Source organism: Papio anubis, chromosome 17 (assembly GCF_008728515.1).
Source record: "Papio anubis isolate 15944 chromosome 17, Panubis1.0, whole genome shotgun sequence".
NCBI lineage: Eukaryota > Metazoa > Chordata > Mammalia > Primates > Cercopithecidae > Papio > Papio anubis.
In genome coordinates, this window is record NC_044992.1 from 43569912 (window position 1) to 43584441 (window position 14530).

A 14530-nucleotide genomic window follows, 5' to 3' on the forward strand; every position below is an offset into this window, starting at 1 on the left:
GAGCTCTAGACAGCCCCTTGGTCCCTGTCTATGGCTTGTGAAAAGTCTCTTTTGCAGGGAGCCTTCTGGTAAACCTATTTGTGATGTGGATTTTCAGTTTCCAGGTTCACCCAAAGAGGTCCAGCCACAAAGCTCTCCCCAGATCTCCTTGTCTTCAATTCACTTTTACTCCAAGATCTTGATCATCTGAATCAAACCTTAATTGCTTCCCAAGAATCAGAGAGGAAGAAATTCCTTTCTCTGCTGACTTTCAGGGCCACCCTCAGAATGTCAGTTTCCAGAGAAAGGAGAATCACTATGATCCAGCCACCCGAAGTGATTAGGAACTGAACTGGGGAGGAAGGGTAAGAATGGAGAGGAGATGAACTGGAGAGGTAGTGAAGAAGTAGAATTTTCAGGACCTAGAGATTGATTGAATGTTGGAAGGATGGAGAAGAAATTATCAAGGATGACTTCTGGTTTCCTCTGTGGATGACTAGGTGAATGGTGGTGTCACCAGTTGGAAAGCCCTCCCCACTAGGTGATCCCACGTGACTCCATAGGCTTCTCCTCCTCCCTTTGCACACCTGTTGAGGATCACTGAGAGGTAGTAGCTGATACAACAAAAGTGGGTGAGATTGACCAAGAGGACTGTGTGGATTGAGATAAGGAGGGTCAAGAATAGAGTTTGGAGGAACTCCAGAAACTCAGGCTGGGGTGGGTAAAGAGGAGTGTGAAGAAGACCAAGCATAGAGGGTCAGACGTGTGAGGCTGTTGGCAGAAACCACATAATTGAGATTCCAATGGTCCTGAGCAGTAAAAGGATGCCAAGCCAGGAAAAGGGAGTAAGCGAAAGGGAATGCTCTTGAACGCCTTGATTTCCATGTCAAGTAACATGGAACGGAATCATTCTCAAGTTTTCAATTCTGTATCACCCTCCTTCCACACTGCACCAGAGACTCCCAGGATGGGATTCCTCGGCCTTACAAGGCGGGGAGGGGGAACAGCGGACTGGCTAATGTGGTCTCAGCTCCTGGAGCTGGCAGCAGCTAGAAATCCTTCCTAGTAGGTTAGACAGCCCCGCCCCACCCACCCTTGGGCCTTCCGGATCTTACCCATGAAGCCAGCAAGGAGTGAGGTGGGGACAGGGATTACCCCACCATGACCTTAGTACCTCTGGAAAAGTAAGTCACAGCCTCTTGCCTCCCAACACCACCACCCCCACCCCCCGCCCACACACAATTCCCTACTTGACCTTGAGGCCTGGGGACAGAACCAGCTTTATAGGCGTTCGACCTCTACTGTCACACAGGGCCTCCTGCTTAGAAGGGCGCATGCTAGATTTAACACTCTGCTGTCCTCATCTAGAAATTCTTAATAATTTTTTAACAAGACCTACACATTTTCATTTTACACTGGGCTCCACACATTCTATGGCTGGTTGTGTGTAGGGAGACAGAGGCCCTGGTCTGATGGAAGAGGTAGGATATTCATGCAGGGGCAGAGTTGCAGGCAGGGTTTGAATTAAGCATCAAAAATATCTTGCTCCCTGCCCTCCTCTCCCTCCTCCTTCATTTCTGACAGAAGCTGGGGTAGGAGAGGGGCAGGGAGGTGACTTTGGAGTAGCTACTCATCGTCCCCTTGGCCCCTCTGATTTTCTTATTCTCTACCAGACCACGGAAATGGGAGAGGTGGGGGACTCATCGCCTGCAGCATCAGAACTGAGGAAGCAGGGACCAGGGAAGCCGGGAGAGGAGAGAGAAGGAAGAAGAACCACGTACGCACGGCCTTGCTGCTCCCCTGCTCCCCCCCACCGGCAGCCCATCTAATCACACTAATTCCTAAGCAAGCTAATTCCTGATAGAGCCACCCTCTAAAGCTCTCACATGTTCATCTGTTTATCGCTTTACTGCCTCTGCCTGGTCCTCAGTTAAAGCTTGGTCACCTTTTACCCTGATGATTCCACAGTCTCCTGCGAAACTCCCCACCTTCCTAGCCTGGCTGCAGCCTACTCTGCCCTCGGCTGCTGGTAGGTTCTCTGCAGCTCCCTTGCTTAAAGCCCTTCTTCACTCTCCACCTCCTGTGAGACCAAATCTAGACTCCTGGGCACCAAAGCCACCAAGGCCCTTCCACATGAGGGGCCCTTATACCTCTGGGGCCTCAGCTCTGCCTCCTACTCACCCTCAACCCCTACCCTGGCCCCCTAGGCTCCACGCATTCAATATGGAGCTTCTTTTATTCCTTGACCAGTTTATGCAGGGCTTGAAACACTCCGCCCAGCCTGCTGCCGCTTCTTCATCTAGCTAATCTGGATAGTAAGTCACAACTAGGTTTAAACATCACTTTAAGCTTTCTCTGGCTTCTTGAGTCCCTAGAGACTTTGTGACTGAATGAAGAAGTAATGAAAAATTAGGGAGTTCAAAATTCAAGAGGTGTAAAAGGGTACAGTGAACAGTCTCTCCCTCCTTTTCTCTCTCTGGTTTCATTCCTGGAGAAATCAATGTTCCAGTTTCTCATGCAGCCTTGCAGAGATATTTTATGCACACACAAGCCATATAAATGTTCTCCCCTTTTTACAGAAATGGTAGCACTCCCATGCTATTCCGAGCTTTCGTCTGGATTTCTTTTTATACCTTACCTACACCTGTATTTCACTTACATTTCATCCACATATACTCCTGAGCCTTGCTTTTCATTTTACACTGTACTTTAGTCTTTGATTTATTGGTCAAGATTTCAAACTCCTTGAGGGCATGGAGCAAGTCTTGTTTGTTTGTTTGTTTGTTTGTTTTTGAGATAGTCTCACTCTGTCACCGAGGCTGGAGTGCTGTGGCACGATCTCAGCTCACTGCAACCTCCGCCTCCCAGGTTCAAGCAATTCTCCTGCCTCAGCCTCCCTATTAGCTGGGATTATAGGCATGCACCACCACACCCAGCTAATTTTTGTATTTTTAATAGTGATGGGGTTTCACCATGTTGGCCAGGCTGTTCTCAAACTCCTGACCTCAAGTGATCCATCGACCTTGGCCTCCCAAAGAGCTGGGATAACAGGCGTGAGCCACTGCACCCAGCTAAGTCTTTTTTAAATTTTGTATTTCTAGCACCAAGAGCATGGTAGGTGTTAAAAGACTATGTGTGGCCAGGCGCATTGGCGCATGCCTGTAATCCCAGCACTTTCGGAGGCCAGGGCTGGCAGATCGCTTAAGCCCAGGAGCTCAAGACCAGCCTGGGCAACATGGCAAAATCCCATCTCTACAAAAAATACAAAAATTAGCCGGATGTGGTGGCACATGCCTGTGGTCCCAGCTACTTGGGAGGCTGAGGTGGGAGGGTTGCTTGAACCCAGGTGGTAAAGGCTGCAGTGAGCCATGATCACATCACTACACTCCAGCCTGGGCACTGGAGTGAGATCCCGTCACAAAAAAAAAAAAGACTGTATGTATTTTATAACTTATAGGCTTACACAGGACACAGTGGTCTGCACCTGTAGTCCTAGCTGCTCAGGAGGCTGAGGCAGGAGGATCACCTAAACCCAGAAATTTGGGGCTACAGTGTGCTATGCCGTGGGCCCCTTCACCTGAATAAAACCATTGGAAGAGGCTTTCAGACTGCTGTGAGGAGAAAGAGAGGTTCTTCCTATGCTACTGGGCATAGAAAGAGATGGAAATGTAAAGGAGGTCTCAGAGAAGCTGGAGCTAGGAGAAGAAGGCCAGCTGGGATGGTAGTGAGTGTCTAAGTGTTTTACCAACTATGGCTTCTAGAATCAAGTTAGTAGATTGTGACCGGTTTAAAAAATATAAACTACATAGAAAATATCAGAGGCTGGGTGTGGTGGCTCATGCCTGTAATCCCAGCCCTTTGGGAGACCGAGACAGACGGATCACCTGAGGTCAGGAGTTCGAGACCAGCCTGACCAACACGGTGAAACCCTGTCTCTACTAAAAATACGAAAATTAGCCAGGTGTGGTGACTCGCACCTGTAGCCCCAGCTCCTGGAGAGGCTGAGGTGGGAGGATCATTTGATCACAACACTGAACTCCAGCCTGGGCAACAGAGTGAGACCTTGTCTCAAAAGAAAAAAAAAAAAAAAAAAGGAAAGAAAAGAAAAGAAAAAATAGAGGGTACTTTTACATGTGTAAGGGTAAATATTATTTCTTTTTATTTATTTGAGACAGGGTCTTGCTGTGTCACTCGGGTTGGAGTGCAGTGGCCTAATCACAGCTTACTGCAGCTTCAACCTATGGGGCTCAAGTGATCCTCTTCCTTCAGCCTCCTCAGTCACCGTGACTAGAGGAGCACATGCCACCAAGCTCGGCTAATTTTTTAATTTTTTTGTAAAGAGGAGGTCTCACTACATTGCCCAGGCTGGTCCCAAATTCCTGGGCTCAAGTGATCCTCCCACCTCAGCTCCCACAAAGTGTTGGGATTATAGGTGTGAGCCATCACGCCAAGTCAAATATTATTTTTGTTTAATTTACTATTTTTTGTTTGTTTGTTTTTACAAGGTTAGTCAAGTGAAGCAGTGGGAGTGGAGTACATATTGTTTCTTAAAACTTTATTTCAGTTTTGTGCATGTGTGTATGTGTATACTGGTTTCTGATGAAAAACAGGTATCTTACTGAGAGTCTTAGTACAAACGAACAAAAAATGGTGAAAGTCACGGAGAAATAATGAAAAAGCTCATGGTGAGTAAAGTCCTAAACTGGGAATGCGGATTCACAGACGAACCAAGCCTCAGAGAGGAAGGCAGGGTACCTTTTGTGGAGCTCAATCTCCATCTGAGTGCAGAAATCTTCCTACACTCACAACTGACAAACAGCTTTGAGCCTCTCTGGAAGACTTCAGGGACCAGCAGCTCAGTATTTCTCAAGCATGTTGAAACCACCTTTGCAAAGATTCTGACAGTAAAAGAAATCTGACGTGGCCAACTCCATCTTGCTTCTAGCCTCACAGATGGGCTGTCTTCGGCTCATTCCTGCACAAAGGCCAAACTAAACATGAGAGGAATTTGGTTTATAGTTTAACTTGAAAGCAAGGATGAGGCCGGGCGTGGTGGCTCAAGCCTGTAATCCCAGCACTTTGGGAGGCCGAGGCGGGTGGATCACGAGGTCAGGAGATCGAGACTATCCTGGCTAACATGGTGAAACCCCGTCTCTACTAAAAAAAATACAAAAAACTAGCCGGGCGTGGTGGCGGGCGCCTGTAGTCTCAGCTACTTGGGAGGCTGAGGCGGGAGAATGGCGTGAACCCGGGAGGCAGAGCTTGCAGTGAGCCGAGATCACGCCACTGCACTCCAGCCTGGGAGACACAGAGAGACTCTGTCTCAAAAAAAAAAAAAAAAAAAAAAAATGAAAGCAAGGATGATAATGGTCCCTCCCTAAAACTAACCTCCTCCTTGCTCAGGGACCAAAAATGTAGGCGTAGTTTCTATAATCCTTTATTGCTCAGAGGTCATGTGGCCAGAGGTCACAAGATTTGTGATTTGCCCGCCCTGTAGATAACATCACTATTGTAAAACCTAGGCTTGGTCTTTTGAGATGCATTCTGGCAACTGACAGATCCCACCTAGATCAGTGATTCATGACTCAACTGGGCCTGTGGCCCCACCAAGAGGCAGATGCAGCGCAGAAGGACCATTTTCCACACCCCCGTGATTTAATCCCTAACCAGTCAGCAGTGCCCATTCCTAGCCCCCTGCTCATCAAATTGTTCGTAAAAACCCCAATTTATGAGCCTTCAGGGAGATTGATTTGAGTAATAACTCCATCTCCGGGCTGGGCACAGTGGCTCACGCCTGTAATCCCAGCACTTTGAGAGGTCGAGGAGGACGGATCACCTGAGGTCAGGAGTTCAAGACCAGCCTAGCCAACATGGCAAAACCCCATCTCTACTAAAAATACAAAAATTAGCCGGGTGTGGTGGTGCATGCCTGTAGTCCCAGCTACTTGGGAGGCTGAGGCAGGAGAATCGCTTGAACCCAGGAGGCAGAGATTGCAGTGAGCCAAGATCACACCACTGCACTCCAGCCTGGATGACAGAATGAGACTCTGTCTAAAAAAATAAAATAAAATAACTCCATCTCCCATGTGGCAGACCTCGTGTCAATTGAACTCTTTCTTTAATGCGATGCTAAGGTCTTGGAGAATTGATTTGGTCTGTGCAGTGGGTAGGAAGAACCCCCTGGGTAATTACAGTGTTCTGCCAATGGACAGCTCAAGTTGTTAGAACGTTCATCCTCTTTGCCCCTCTAACTTCCACCCATGAGTTCTAATTCTCCACCTCTGTTGTAATCCAGACTAGGAACAAATAGGCAAATAAACTAAGAAAGCTATCTTGTGACCTCTAAGTTTCGTTTTCCTCCTGGTATAAGTATTTGTGTTTCTCAAGTATCTGAGCTTCCACAGACTTCACTATTCTAGTTGTTTCTCTAGCAGTTACCATTCTTGACTATATTATGGATCAGATATAGATATAAGCACTTTTCATTTCTGTTTTGCTAATTCTCACAACACTGCTATGCAAAAGGTACTGTTATTATCCTTTTGCATATAAGGCTCAGAACACTTAAATTGCTTACCCAAATTACACAGCCAGTTAGTGGCAGGATGAAATTTACCAATGTCTTTGTGTGATACCTAGAATTGATCTCAATCCTCCAGATGTGGTTTGACTGGCCCAAAGCAGAGAATCTTTATCCTGACTTCCCCTTGGTGGGCAAACTTTTCTTTTATTTAAAATAGAGATGGGGTCTCACTATGTTGCCCAAGCTGGTCTCAAACTCCTGGTCTCAAGTGATCCTCCTGCCTCGGCCTCCCAAAGTGCTAGAATTGCAGGCATGTGCCACCTTGCCCAGCCTAACATTCTTATGTATGTCTCTAGGTGCACATATGCACACATTTCTGTGAATATATGGGCAAGAGTGAAATTGCTAAATCACAGGGTCTAGCATTTCCAAGTTTAGTAACATCAAACTGTCTTCCACCAATTTACACTCCTACGAAGGTTCATATTATTCCATATTCTTAACATCAGCATTGGCATTCTGGTGAGTGTGTAGTGGTATCTGATTGAGTTTTTAATTTGCATTTGCATGATGACTAATGATCTCTTGCATCTTTTCATATGTATATCAGTTATTTTCAGTTTCCTTTCTCAGTGAAGTGCCTGTTCAAGCCTTTTGTTATTTTTCTATTAGATTGTCTTTTCTTATTGATTTTTAGGATTTTTCTTCTTCTTCTTTTTTCTTTTTTAAACCCAAACTGACCATGTATTTTCCCTACTTTATTTTATTTTTGACACAGGATCTCGCTCTGTCACCAAGGTTGGAGTGCAGTGGTGCAATCATGGCTCACTGAAGCTTTGACCCCAAGGGCTCAAGCCATCCTCCTGCCTCAGCCTCCTGAGTAGCTGGGACCACAGGTGTGCACCACCACACTCAGCCAATTTGTGTATTTTTAGTAGAGATGGGTTTTTGTCATATTGCTCAGGCTGGTCTCCAACTCCTGGGCTCAAGTAATGCCTGCCTCAGCCTCCCAAAGTGTTGGGATTACAGGTGTGAGCCACCACTCCTGGCTGGATTTTTCTATTGTAATCTATATTTATTTGTCAGTTATGCATTAAAAATGTCTTTTCCTGGCTCGGCGAGGTGGCTTACGCCTGTAATCCCAGCACTTTGGGAGGCCAAGGTGGGCAGATCGCTTGAGCTCAGGAGTTCGAGACCAGTCTGGGCAACATGGTGTAACCCTGTCTCTACTAAAGATACAAAAATTAGGCCGGGTGCAGTGGCTCACACCCGTCAGGAGTTCGAGACCAGCCTGGCACCAGTACCGAACTACCGCAATTTCTATAGCTTGCAGTTGATAATAAGCTTTACGGTCTGGTGGAGCAAATCCTTTCATCTCTCATGGCTAGGCATTTTTGAGGCTCGGATTGCTCATACACACAGATCCATTCAACCATTTAGGGAGTGTGTGGGGTGGGGTAGGGTGGGGAGGACGGGTGCTCAGGGGAGAGGTGGGAGAGCAGCGCAAGGATCCTCTCTGTTTCTGTGGCATCCTCCCAAGGGGCGGGAACGTATAACCAGTGCCAATCACCATGTAGGGAGATCATAAATGCGTCAGCGGGCTCCCTTGTCACTTACCCTAGAGGGACAGGCACCTCACAAAACCCAGACGCTGATCCAAAGAAGCTGCTTCACACACGTCTCTCTCATACAATCCTAAAGGTATGCCCTTCCTCGCAAAGCACGTGTGCCTGCTCAGCACCCTAAACACGGATCCTGGACCAGAGCGGCTGAGGACTCCCTTAAGACGCCCTGGTGAGCTGAAGAATCGGTCCCTTAGTCAAGGAACTGTTTTTCTTTTCTTTTCTTTTTTCTTTTCTTTCTCTCTCTCTTTCTTTCTCCTGTTCCCCCCCTCCGCCCCCGCCCCGCACCTTCTCTCTCTCTCTCTGTCTCTGTCTCTCCTCTTTCACCAGCTGCAGCATCTAAGGGACTGTCCTCCCCTCCCCTCCCCTTTTCTTTTCTTTTTCCTTTCCTTTCCCTTTCCTTTCCCTTTCCTTTCCCTTCCCTTTCCCCTCCCTTTCCCTTTCCTTTCAAGTCTCGCTCTGTCTCCCAGGCTGGAATTCACTGGCGCGATCTCGGCTCACTGCAACCTCCACTTCCCAGGTTCAAGCCACTCTCCTGCCTCAACCTCCCCAGTAGCTGAGATTACAGGCGCGCGTCACCACGCCCGGCTAATTTTTGTATTTTTAGTTGAGACGAGAGCTCACCATCTTGGCCAGGCTGGTCTCGAATTCCGGCCTCCCAAAGTGCTGGGATTACAGGCGTGAGCCACCGCATACAGCCTAAGGGACTGTTTTCTGACTGACAGACACAGACGACCTCACTCAGCACCCGACAACCAACACAAACACACTAGGGTGCGTGCCGGACCCCAAGAAAATACCCCTCTGGGGACTGCAGCCTCGTTATTGTTCGTGACCAATCGGAGTCCCGCAGGCGCCATTTCCCCGCCCCTTGGTTCGGTCGAGCCACTTCGTTGGCGGCTCAGGCAGCAGTAACGTATCGCGCTTGCTCAGTAGCCAATAAGAAACATGCCGGCCCCCTCGGCCCCCGGGGACCTCCTAGACCGGCCGACCTATCTATGCCCAGCCCGAAGCAGCATCCTCCGGATCCTTCGGGTTCTTTCGGAAGTTTCCCTCCAGGGTAAAGTCGCGTTCGCTCTCCCAGCAACACATTTTTCTGCCCGAGTCTCGCGCGTGCGCACTGACACGCTTAGGACGGCCCTGAAATGAAAACATCTTGAGAGAGGAGGAGGGACCCTAAGCCGCTGCCTGACCGGTCACTGGGGATACCTACACAACCCGAGGTGGCCGCTGCCGGAAGCGGTCCCCAAAAGAGGAATTGCAGGACCAAAAAATATGGTGAGGTCCCACCGAGATTTGAACTCGGATCGCTGGATTCAAAGTCCAGAGTGCTAACCATTACACCATGGGACCTGCTGGCTGGTTTAGACGGCCACGAGTCTCCTCAAGCCAGGAGAGCTCTGGGCGGTCTTTCCAGAGAGGCGGCCGTGTCCGCGTTTGCCAGACTGAGCCCTGGGCCGGGGACCCACGGGCTGCGCGGCGAGGGCTTCTGCGTCCTTCGCTTTCCAGGCGTTTCTGGTCCCGGGGTTATCCTGTCTTCCTGCGCTCCTCCAGGGGCTGGGAGGTCGGAAAGGCAGCAGGCTGGCAGGGTTGGCTATGTGGGGCCGGAATGGGTCCGGGAAAAGCCTGCTCCAACCTCAGTTCCAGCGCAGGAGGCGCGGCGCACGGAGCCTGGGTTGTTTGTTTATTTACGTTAGGGGGTTCCTTAGAAGAGGTGTTTTGGCCAAGCGGGAAGGGAAGCGGACTGGCAAGTGAGGGACAACGGTTCAAACCCCAGGCGCCCCAGGGATGTGGGAACGGAGACTTTGAAATTGCGCCGGCAGCCTGACCGCGTCGGTGCGAGTCCTACTGTTTCACGTGGCTAGAGCTCTCAAGGGAAACCGTTCCAAAGTTTCGCCTCCACTTGCTTGTGTGCTTAATTAAAAAGCACCAGGTGGGACTGCTGAGATAACACCCAGATACCTTTCCTTCCTTGCTGGGCGATTATCCTTAACTTTAGGATTAAATCAGATCGGTGAAAAAGACATTCCACATTTTAGTGAATGTCTATGTAAACGGATGTTTCTGCAGGTCAATCTGGCTACATCTAATTTTTACACGCCGTATGACTCAGCAGTTTCACCTTTGAGACTAACCTACGGAAACACCAAGGCAAGTGCCAAGACACATGTACCAGGATGTTCTCAGCTGTGTTATTTATAATAGTAAAAAACAAAATAAATGTCCAAGTGAAAACTGGTTAATAACAATATCTACACAATAAATATTGTGCAAGAATTTAGGGAATAACTTATTGTAATGATATAAAAAGATATACAGGCCCAAACAAAACTACTTGCCAATTATGCATAAAAATAATAAAATCGACTTACCAATTAGTATGTATACATACCAATTTGTATAACAATATAATAACAGGTAAAATCTACTTACCAATTTGTATGTATAATAGTGTTGTACCAATTAGTGTGTATAATAATATAGTATATATTAATTATATAACAATTACATAAAAATAAAATACATCATTAATAATATATACTAATATCTAATTCATATATAATATATACTAACAAAATATAGTAATATGTATAATATCCCATGACTTACAAACAGAGTTATACATGTGTGTAATAAACATTTACCATTTATTTGACTTGTGACATCTGACTTCCTTTCTTGAGGGCACCAACACTGTGTAGATCTGGGTGACAGCCGCTGTGCCCCGAGGTAGATTAACTCACTCTCCAGCAGTCAGAATAAGACGTAGCTTGGCCAATTAGATTTAAAATCCAGAGGCTGATGCCCACAAGCAAGGGCATTTTAGAACTCGTTCTGCTGCTAGTGGTGGCTGTGACACCCAGTGTCCCAGGGGCAGTGGGGGCAGCCAGGCCATGCCCATTGGCAGCAGAACTGGCATCCTAACCACACGGCCCAGGATCCTTACCTTGCCTGAGGTCCTGGCTGCCCAGTTCCCCTTGGGCTTTGTCCATCTTCCTGAGTTTGCTTTTCTAGCCTCTCTCTGGGGCTCTGAGCTATCTCACATCCCTCCAATAAATCTCTTTTCTTGCTTAATGTACCCAGTCATTTTCTGTTGCATGCAGTCAAGACCATGGTAGCCTAAATCTGAAATGCTCTGTTGATGATTTATCTCTGGGGAGTAAATTTATAAGGACTTTTCTGTTTTTCCATATTGCTTGAAGAAAAATAACTCTTGTATATGGTCAGAAGAAACAGTAAAGATTTTCCATTTTGAGAAACAAACCAATCTCCCCTTAAGCTCCTATGGCTTAAGGGTGAGTTATTAAGGCTGAAGTTGAATGACTTCAGTCAGCATCTTTGGACTCAGCTTTCCTGTTTATTTCTTCCTTACAAGGGTTCTGTGAGCACCAGTGAGAGTGCATTGAAATTAAAATCTCAAAAGCTACTGTAGAAACCCTAAAGGGTCATGATGATATTCTTTGACAATGCATAGGAGATAATTCCTTCTGTCCAATGTGAGGGTGAAGGTGACTCCACCCTCCTACTTCCACTTCTCCCTACTCCCATTCCCTAGCTCTGTCTCTTTTCTATTTTCTTTTCTTCCCCTTCCCCTTCCCCTTCCCTTCCTTTCTTTCTTTCTTTTTTTTTTGAGACGGAGTCTGGCTCTGTTGCCCAGGCTGGAGTGTAGTGGCATGATCTCGGCTCACTACAACCTCTGCCTCCTAGGTTCAAGCGATTCTCCTGCCTCAGCCTCCCGAGTAGCTGGAACTACAGATGTGCATCACCACCTTGCCCAGCTAATTTTTGTGTTTTTAGTAGAGATGGAGTTTTGCCATGTTGGCCAGGTTGGTCTCCTCAAACTCCTGGCCTCAAGTAATCCACCTGCCTCTGCCTCCCAAAGTGCTGAGATTACAGGCCTGAGCCACTGCGCCCGGCCACGTTTACTAATTTTTTAATGATAAGAGAGAAAAAGGAGACAGGATGTAATCTTCCTTCCCCAGAATAACTAGTTTCTATTAACATAAAGCCACAGTTCATGACATTGTAAAGATGGCAACCCATGGCATCTTTGAGAACAGACCCAGCCTCCCCAAGTGGCTCCTGAAGCATGGGAGAGTCCTAGGTTCTGCTAGAGGTGGAGTCAGTGTGGCTTCAGCCCTGGCACTGAGACTGAGGGCTGAATCAGGCAGAGGGGGAGAACAGTGAGGCCACAGGTTAGGAAGGACCTGAAGAAAGGCTGGGCGCGGTGGCTCATGCCTGTAATCCCAGCACTTTGGGAGGCCAAGGTGGGTGGATCACCTGAGGTCTGGAGTTCCAGACCAGCCTGACCAACATGGAGAAACCCCATCCCTAGTAAAAATACAAAATTAACCAGGTGTATTGGCACGTGCCTGTAATACCAGCTACTCGGGAGGCTGAGGCAGGAGAATCGCTTGAACCTGGGAGGCGGAGGTTGCCGGGAGCCAAGATTGCGCCATTGCACCCCAGCCTGGGCAAAAAGAGCAGAACTCTGTCTAAAAAGAAAGAAAAGAAAAGAAAAGAAAAAAACCAACAAATATACATGTATATGAATATGAATATTCCTTTTCTTTTTTCTTGTGTAGAGATAGAGTCTTGCTATGTTGCCCAGGCTAGTCTCCAACTCCTGGGCTCAAGTGATCCTCCTGCCTTGGCCTTCCAAAGTGACAAGATTATAGATGTGAGCAACTGAGCCCAGCACATATTCTTTTTCTTAAAAAAGAAAAAATCAAAACACTGTTCTGCACCTTGTTTTATTAGCACCATATGTTTCATATGTTGAAGATTGTTCAATAACAGAATATATAAAATCTATCTCATTTTTTTAAATAGAGACAGGAATCTTGCTATGTTGCCCAAGCTGGTCTTGCACCCCTGGCCTTAAGTGATCCTCCTGCCTTGGCTTCCCAGAGTGCTGGATTATAGGAATGAGCCACTGCCCCCAGCTTTATCCCTTTAAATGATATGTAAATGAATTATTATTTATATAATGGAAAATGCACAAATTTTAACTGGAGAAATCAATACTTTTTTTTTTTTTAACAAATGTATACACCTGTTTGATCATCACCTAGATCAAGATATAAAGCATTTCCATCACCCCAGAAAGTTCTCTGGTACTCTTTTCAAGCCGTTACCGTCTACCTCCCTGGAATCACTATACTGGTTTCTATCACCATAAATTACTTTTGCCTGCTCTTAAATTTTACATATATGAAATTCACTTATCTGTAGTGTATTTTGTGTCTGGTTTATTTTGCCAGACACAAAATCAATCAACAAAATTAAATCAATACTTTTGAAGGCTGAGTGCGGTGGCTCACGCCTGTAATCCCAGCACTTTGGGAGGCTGAGGTGGGTGGATCACAAGGTCAGGAGTTTGAGACCAGCCTGGCCAATATGGTGAAACCCAGTCTCTACTAAAAATACAAAAAAATTAGCGAGGCGTGGTGGGGCATGCCTGTAATCCCAGCTACTTGGGAGGCTGAGGCGGGAGAATTGCTTGAACCTGGGAGGCAGAGGTTGCAGTGAGCCAAGATCACGCCACTGCACTCCAGCCTGGGAGACAGAGTGAGACTCCATCTCAAATAAATAAATAAATAAATAAATAAATAACAATTTTGAGACTCATCCCTGTCATTTTATGTATCGGTAGTACATTCTTTCATTGCTGAGTAGTATTGCATTGTATGACTATACCACAATTCGTTGGTCCATTCTCCAGTTGATGGACATTTGGGTTGTTTACAGTTTGGGGCTAGTATAAATAAATCTGCTATGACCACTCTTGTACAACCCTTTTTTAGTCTTGGGTATAAACCTAAGAATAGAATTGCTGGGCTATAGGCTATGTGTGTACTTAAGTTTATTAGGAACTACCAAACAGTTTTCCAAGATGCTTTGTACTATTTTATACTCCCACCAGCAGTGTATGGGAGAGTTCCAGTTCTACATCTTTGTTGGTAGGTGGCATTGTTAGTCTCTTAAATTTCAGCCATTCTGGTGGTTGTATAGTGATCTCTTTTTATGGTTTTAATTTGTATTTCCCTGATGGTTATGATGTTGAACATCTGTTTTACATGCTTACTAACTGTATAGATATGTTCTTTTCTAAATGCTGTTTAAAGTATTGTTCATTAAGAAACTGTTTTTCCCAGTCTGGGTGACTTGGCAAGACCCTGTCTTACAAAAAAAGTTTTTCTTATTAATTTACAGGAATTCCTTATGTATCCTGATATTAATCCTTTATCAAATATATGTATGTTGAACATTTTCTCCCAGTCTGTGGCTTGCCTTTTCACTTTCTTTTTTTTTTTTTTTTTTTTAAGACAGAGTCTCACTCTGTCACCCAGGCTGGAGTGCAGTGGCGTGATCTCTGCAACCTCTGCCTCCTGGGTTCAAGTAA

At 46.4% G+C, this 14530-nt stretch overlaps 1 protein-coding gene and 1 non-coding gene across 2 annotated transcripts in view; both read right to left on the reverse strand.

The window, feature by feature from the left end:
* The window catches only part of ABI3 (ABI family member 3), a 29305-nt gene extending 20462 nt beyond the window's left edge, over positions 1 to 8843 (reverse strand). Inside the window, exon 1 of the mRNA XM_021928979.2 lies at positions 8749 to 8843. The gene's annotated coding sequence lies outside the window, so the exon portion shown is untranslated. The remainder of the gene's footprint in view (positions 1 to 8748) is intronic.
* A 562-nt stretch (positions 8844 to 9405) lies between these two features.
* TRNAQ-UUG lies at positions 9406 to 9477 on the reverse strand. Its single transcript has one exon. It is a non-coding gene; the product is annotated as a tRNA-Gln (tRNA).
* Positions 9478 to 14530: the final 5053 nt, after the last annotated feature.